Source organism: Nicotiana tomentosiformis, chromosome 4 (assembly GCF_000390325.3).
Source record: "Nicotiana tomentosiformis chromosome 4, ASM39032v3, whole genome shotgun sequence".
NCBI classification, from domain to species: domain Eukaryota; kingdom Viridiplantae; phylum Streptophyta; class Magnoliopsida; order Solanales; family Solanaceae; genus Nicotiana; species Nicotiana tomentosiformis.
The window spans coordinates 120,821,860-120,829,447 of NC_090815.1; positions in this window are offsets into that span (position 1 = coordinate 120,821,860).

Here is a 7,588-nt window from a genome sequence, read left to right on the forward strand (position 1 = left end):
CTGGAGAAGTTCCTCCCTATCATACTGAGAGAGGAATTCCGCAAGAAATTTCAGCGTCTACAGCAGGGCAGTATGACTGTTACTTAGTATGAGTCCCGTTTTGTGGATTTGGCCCGTCATGCTCTCCTTTTACTACCTACGGAGGGAGAGATATTGAGGAGGTTCATTGAGGGACTCAATCACCCTATCAGACTTCAGATGGCCAAGGAGACCAGAAGTGAGATTTCTTTTCAGGCGGTTACTAATGTCTCAAGGAGGATCGATATGGTTCTTGCACAGGAAAGAGGGCAGAGGTCCGATAATATGCCTCGTCAGTTCGGTGGTTACAGTGGTGCCTCGTCTAGTGGCAGGGGTAATTTTGGTAGGGGTCATCCTCCCAGACCGTTTTATTCAACACTTCATGTATCTCCCGGTGCCTTACTCTGGGCAGCCAGTATTCAGTGCATTCAGCTCCTATTAGTGCACCACCACTCCAGAGTTACTACAGCGGTTATCCGGCCCATCTGGGTCAGCTTCAGATTCAGCAGCCACGGCATCAGGATTGGTGTTATGAGTGTGGGAACATTGGTCACAATAAGAGGTATTGCCCTAGATTGGCGAGTAACAAATCTCGGCAAGATTCTCGTGCCATCATACTAGCACTGGTAGCTTCACCGTCTGCTCAGCTAGTTAGAGGTGGAGGTCAGGCCATTAGAGGTGGAGGTCAGGCCATTAGAGGTGGAGGTCATACAATTAGAGGTGGAGGCTAGCCAGTTAGAGGCCGTGCAAGAGATGCAATTCAGAGTGGTAGGGCCCAGCCCCGATTTTATGCTTTTCCAGCTAGGCCTGAGGCCGAGTCATCTGATGCTGTGATCACATGTATTATTCCAGTTTTCCATAGAGATGCTTCAATTCTATTTGATCCAGGATCTACTTATTCCTATGTGACCTCCTATTTTGCTTCATATTTGGTTGTGCCTTGTGATTCTCTGGGTGCTTCTGTGTGTGTATCAACACCGGTGGGAGACTCTGTGGTAGTAGATCATGTATAGCGTTCGTGTGTGGTTACTATTGGTAATCTTGAAACTAGTGTGAATCTTCTATTTCTTGATATGGTAGATTTTGATGTCATCTTGGGTATGGATTGGATGTCTCCTTATCATGCTATATTGGACTGTCATGCCAAGATAATAATCCTAGCTATGCCGGGGTTACCTCGATTAGAGTGGAAAGGAACTCCTGGCCATTCTGCCAGCAGGGTTATTTCTTATATGAAAGCTCGACGTATGGCAGAGAAAGGATATCCAGCCTATTTGGCTTATATTCGCGATCCCAGTGCGGACGTCCCTTCTATGGACTCAGTGCCAGTTGTTCGTAAATTTTCAGAAGTATTTCCTGCAGATCTGCCGGGGATTCCACCCGACAAAGATATTGACTTATGTATTGATTTGGCTCCGGGCACTCAGCCCATTTCTATTCCACCATACCGTATGGCCCCGCCAGAGTTGAAAGAATTGAAAGAGAAATTACAAGACTTGCTTGATCAGGGATTCATTAGACCCCAGTGTCTCACCCTGGGGTGCACCAGTATTATTTGTAAAGAAGAAAGATGGCTCGATGCGGATGTGTATAGACTATCGGCAGTTAAACAAGGCCACTATCAAAAACAAATATCCGCTGCCAAGAATTGATGAATTATTTGATTAGCTTCAGGGTGCTAAGGTATTTTCGAAAATTGATTTGAGATCTGGTTACCATCAGTTGAAGAAGGGCATCTGATGTCCCTAAGACAGCTTTTCGGACTCGGTATGGGCATTACGAGTTCCTAGTGATGTCATTTGGGTTGACAAATGCTCCACCATTTATGGATATCCCAAAGTTTCAAAATGTGAGTTTTGGTTAGACTCAGTTGCCTTTTTGGGACATGTTGTATTGGCAGAAGGCATAAAGGTGGATACTAAGAAGATTGAGGCTGTTCAGAAATGGCCTAGACCTACTTCGGTTACAGAGATCCGGAGTTTCCTGGGTTTGGCAGGTTATTAGCGTTGGTTCGTGGAAGGGTTTTCATCTATGGCAAGCACATTGACTAGACTAACCCAGAAGGGTGTTCCATTCAGATGGTCAGACGAGTGTGAGTTGAGCTTTAAGAAGCTCAAGACCGCTTTGACTACGACGCTAGTATTGGTATTACCCACAGGTTCAGGATCGTATACGGTATATTGTGACGTATCTCACATTGGGCTTGGTGCAATATTAATGCAATATGGCAAGGTAATTGCATATGCATCGCGGCAGTTGAAAGTTCACGAGAAGAATTATCCTGTTCATGACTTAGAATTGGCAGCAATTGTTCATGCGCTGAAGATTTGGAGGCATTACCTCTACGGTGTCTCGTGTGAGGTATTTATTGATCGTCGTAGCCTCCAGTATCTATTCAAACAAAAGGATCTTAATTTGAGGCAGAGAAGATGGTTGGAGTTGTTGAAAGACTATGATATCACCATTTTGTGTCACCCCGGAAAGGCCAATGTGGTGGCCGATGCTTTGAGTAGAAAGGCTGTGAGTATGGGCAGTCTTGCATATATTCCGGTTGGTGAGAGGCCATTAGCTGCTGATGTTAAGACTTTGGCTAATCATTTCGTGAGGTTAGATGTTTCAGAACCCAGTCGGGTTCTAGCTTGTATAGTCACTCGGTCTTCTTTATATGAGCTCATCAGAGAGAGGCAGTATGATGATCCTCACTTACTTGTCCTTAAGGACACGGTGCGGCACGGTGATGCCAAACAGGTTTCTATGGGGGAAGATGGGGTTCTGTGAATGCAGGGCCGTATTTGTGTGCCTAATGTGGATGGGCTTCGTGAATTAATTCTTGAAAAAGCACACAGTTCCAGGTATTCTATTCATCCAGGTACAGCAAAAATGTATCAAGATTTGCGGCAACATTATTGGTGGAGGAGAATGAAAAAGGATATAGTTGTACATGTAGCTCGGTGTCTGAATTGTCAGGAAGTTAAGTACGAGCATCAGAGACTTGGTGGTTTGCTTCAAAAGTTAGAAATTCCTGAGTGGAAGTGGGAGCGTATCACTATGGATTTTGTTGTTGGTCTCCCACGGACTCAGAAAACATTTGACGCAGTTTGGGTCATTGTGGACAGGTTGACCAAGTTAGCCCATTTCATTCCGGTGGCAGTTATCTATTCTTCAGAGAGGTTAGCTGAAATTTACTTTCGTGAGATTGTCCGCCTTCACGGTGTGCCCGTGTCTATTATTTCAGATCGAGGTATGCAGTTTACCTCACATTTCTGGAGGGCTGTACAGCGTGAGTTAGGCACGCGGGTGGAGTTGAATACAACATTTCATCCACAGACAGACGGACAGTCAGAGCGCACTATTCAGATATTGGAAGATATGCTTCGCGCTTGTGTTATAGACTTTGGAGGTTCTTGGGATAATTTCTTGCCACTTGCGGAGTTTGCTTATAATAATAGCTACCAGTCGAGCATTCAGATGGCTCCATATGAGGCATTATATGGAAGGCGATGCCGATCGCGAGTTGGTTGGTTTGAACCGGGAGAGGCTCGGTTGTTGGGTATCGATTTGGTACAAGATGCCTTGGATAAGATCAAGAATATTCAGGATCGACTTCGCATAGCTCAGTCTGGGCAAAAGAGTTATGCCGACCGTAAAGTTCGTGATATTGCATTCATGGTTGGAAAACGAATATTGCTCCGGGTTTCACCTATGAAAGGCGTAATGAGGTTCGGAAAGAAGGGCAAGTTGAGCCCTAGGTATATCAGACCCATTTGAAATTCTTGAAAGGGTGGGTGAAGTAGTCTACAGGCTTGCATTACCACCTAGTTTTCAGCGGTTCATCCGGTGTTCCATGTGTCTATGCTTCGGAAATATCATGGTGATCCGTCCCATGTGTTAGATTTCAACTCAGTCCAATTGGGCAAAGATTTGACTTACGAGGAGCAGCTGGTGGCTATTCTAGCACGGCAGGTCCGACAGTTGAGGTCAAAGAGTTATCCTTCAGTTCAGGTGCAATGGAGAGGTCAGCCGGTAGAGACATCTACCTAGGAGTCCAAGTCAGACATGCGGAGTAAATATCCACACCTTTTCTCCATCTCAGGTACTCTTTCTAACTCCGTTCGAGGACGAACGTTTGTTTTAGAGGTGGAGAATGTGATGACCCAAAATGTCATCTTTAATTTTAATAAGTAATTCTGTATTCTAAGACCTCGAAAAGCACCATTTATCATTCCTCGACTTGCGTGCGCAGTCCGTACAATTTTCCGGAAAGTTTTTATGTGAAAAATAGATTAAAATGGGAAATAGAGCTTTAAAACTCAAAATTGACCTAACGGATCCGGATCAGTATTTTTAAAATTCCGGTAGGTCCGTATCATGATTTCGGACTTGGGCATATGCCCGGAATTGAATTCCGAGGTCCCTAGCTCGAGATATGGAATTTTGATGAAACATTAAAAGCTTGAAAGCTTAATGATTTCTAAGAAATTACTGATGTTGGATTTATTGACCTCGAGTCCGTATTTTGGTTCCGGAGACCTGTATAGGTTCACTATAATATTTATGACTTCTCTGCCGAATTTGGCGAGAATCGGAGTTGATTTGACATGATCCGGATGTCTGGTTGTAAAAATATAAGTTTTAAAGTTTTCTTGAAAACTTCCTTTGATTTGGTGTCCGATTCATAGTTCTAGGTGTTATTTTGGCGATTCGATCGCGCGAGCAAGTTCGTATGATGTTTTAGAACCTGTATGCATGTTTGGTTTGGAGACCCGAGGTCTCGGGTGAGTTTCAGATAGGCTACGTGATGTTTTGGACTTAGAAAATCTGGAATTTTGCTGCAGCAGGTGTCCTGGCATGTTCTTCTTCGCATTCGCGAAGGTACTCTCGCGAACGCAAAGAGTAAACTGGGCAGCTGGATTTTTCTTCTTCGCGAATGCGAAGTCTTGGTCGCGAACGTGAAGCAATGGGGGCATTACCCTTCGCGAATGCGACCATCTCCTCGCGAACGCGTAGTGTTAGGCACACCTGGGGGAGGGTCGATCATTCCTTCAGCGCGAACGCGAGCTATGCCTCGCGAACGCGAAGGCCAGGGAGGAAACCTTCGCGAATGCGAAGGAGGACTCGCGAACACGAAATCCACGGGCTGCTACTCATCGCGAATGCAACAAGCCCTTCGCGAATGCGACAAGCCCTTTGCGAATGCGAAGAAGGCCTGACCCCTGTGACTTCAAACAGAACCAAAAACGGGATTTTTCCTATTTTTCACAAACCCTCAATTATAACTCGGCTTAGGGGTGATTTCAAAGAAGTTTTTCATGATTTCGAACTGGGTAAGTGTTCTTTATCATATAGTGATTGTATTTCTCAAATCCATGTCTATATTCATCATTTATTTCAGATTTAGATGGAAGAAATTGAAATTTTTATAAAACTTTCCAAAAAATGAAAATTTAAGATTTGAAGGTCCATTTGATATCGGAATCGGACAAATTTGGTATGGTTGAACTCGTATCGAAATGAGTGTTCGGATTTCTCAAGTTTTTTGGGATTTGAGACGTGGGTCCCACTGCCGAATATTTTAATGAATTTTCGATTTTTATCCGAAAAATTTGTAAATTCATATGGAATTAATTCCTATGATTAGTATTGAATATATTAAATTTTTTGTGAATATATTTGAAGCTTTCAGAGGCAAATTTAAAAGGAAAAGCTGTGGTTGAATAATTGATTGGAATTTGTAAAGCGAGGTAAGTGTCTGGATTAACCTTGACTTGAGGGAATAGAACCCTTAAATTGTTTGTTATGTGAATTGCATGTAAATGGCGTATAGGCGAGGTGACGAGTATCTATACGTCATCAAATTAATTGTTTGCCTGCTTACTTGAAAAATTATAAATTATTTTTAATCATAAATTAATTATTATAATAATTATTTCTCTCTTATTCTTTGCAAATATAAATTCTTGAATTCCTGCATTAATTGTTACATGCTATTTGAATTATGTGCCTTAATTGTTATTTGACATTTAGCATATTAAATATTAAACTGCCTATATACTCCCTGATTTCCATAATAATTTGCTATTTGTCATTGTTTGCTTCATAATTAAACCATAATTATTGTATGCTTGTAATCTTGTAATTTTATATTAATTGTTACATTTATTGGGAAAATTTCTTCTATAAGAATTGGTAAATGAAAATGTTGGAGGAGCGGATTGCACGCCGCAACATGATTGATTATAATGAATATATTGGAGGATCGGGTTGCACGCCGCAACAGATTTATTAAAAGTCTATATTGGAGGATCGGGTTGCACGCCGCAATACACTTATTAAAAGTCAATATTGGAGGATCGGGTTGCACGCCGCAACAGACTTACTAAAAGTCAATATTGGAGGATTGGGTTGCACGCCGCAATAAACTTATTAAAAGTCAATATTGGAGGATCGGGTTGCACGTCGCAACAGACTTGTTAAAAAGTTAATATTGGAGGATCGGATTGTACGCCGCAACAGACTTGATTAAAATAAATATTTTGGAGGAGCGGGTTGCACGCCGCAACAGAACTGAATGTGGATATATTGTGAGAGCAGGTTGCACGCTGCAACAGAAATAAGGAAATGATAATTAGTTATGACTGCTGAGTTGCCTTCAATTATTATAAATGAATTACCTGATTTATTCCTATTATTGTTGTTGTTACTAATATTGCGTACATGTTAATGTAAGTGAACCTCCTTAGCCTCGTCACTACTTCGTCGAGGTTAGGCTCAGCACTTACTAGTACATGGGGTCAGTTGTACTGATACTACACTCTGCACTTCTTGTGCAGATTTTGGAGTTGGTCCAGCGGCGTACCATAGACTTGCTTGGATTTCAGCTATTAGAGGAGTCTTAAAGTATAACTGCATGGCGTCTGCAGTTCTGAAGTCCCCGTTTATTGTACTTTAGCTGTGTGTTTATTTCCAGACAGCTTTATTTAATTAGACCTTTATTTGTATTTATTCTAGAAGCTCGTGCACTTGTGACACCAATTATGGGATGGTATTTAGACCCCGTTATTATTATGGATTATTTCAAAATCGCTTCCGCATTTTCTTCCTTGTTATTAATAAATTTAAACATTATTTTAAAAAATGGATAATGTTATTCTAACGTTGGTTTTCCTAGAAAGTGAAATATTAGGCGCCCTCACGGTCCGGAGGTGGAAATTTCGGGTCGTGACAAATAATGGTTGGTAAGAGTCAATACAACTAATGATTCTACAAACATAAAGATCTAAAAGTGAAATGTCATATCAATATTTTATTCTTTGAAAATAAAATTTATAGTGGATAAAATTAGAATTAATATTAACATTCAAAACAAGAGATGAACTAATATTAAGATCTGAATCAACATAGAATAAATTATTTTTTATGTTAAATCTTTAATTAATTATTTAGCAAGAGAATCAAATTCAATTATTTTATAAATTCATCATATGAGTAAAATTCTTATTCAAGTTAAAAATATATCTTAGGATACATAAATTTATACCATAAAAAGAGCGTTAGAACACAAATTAAAAAT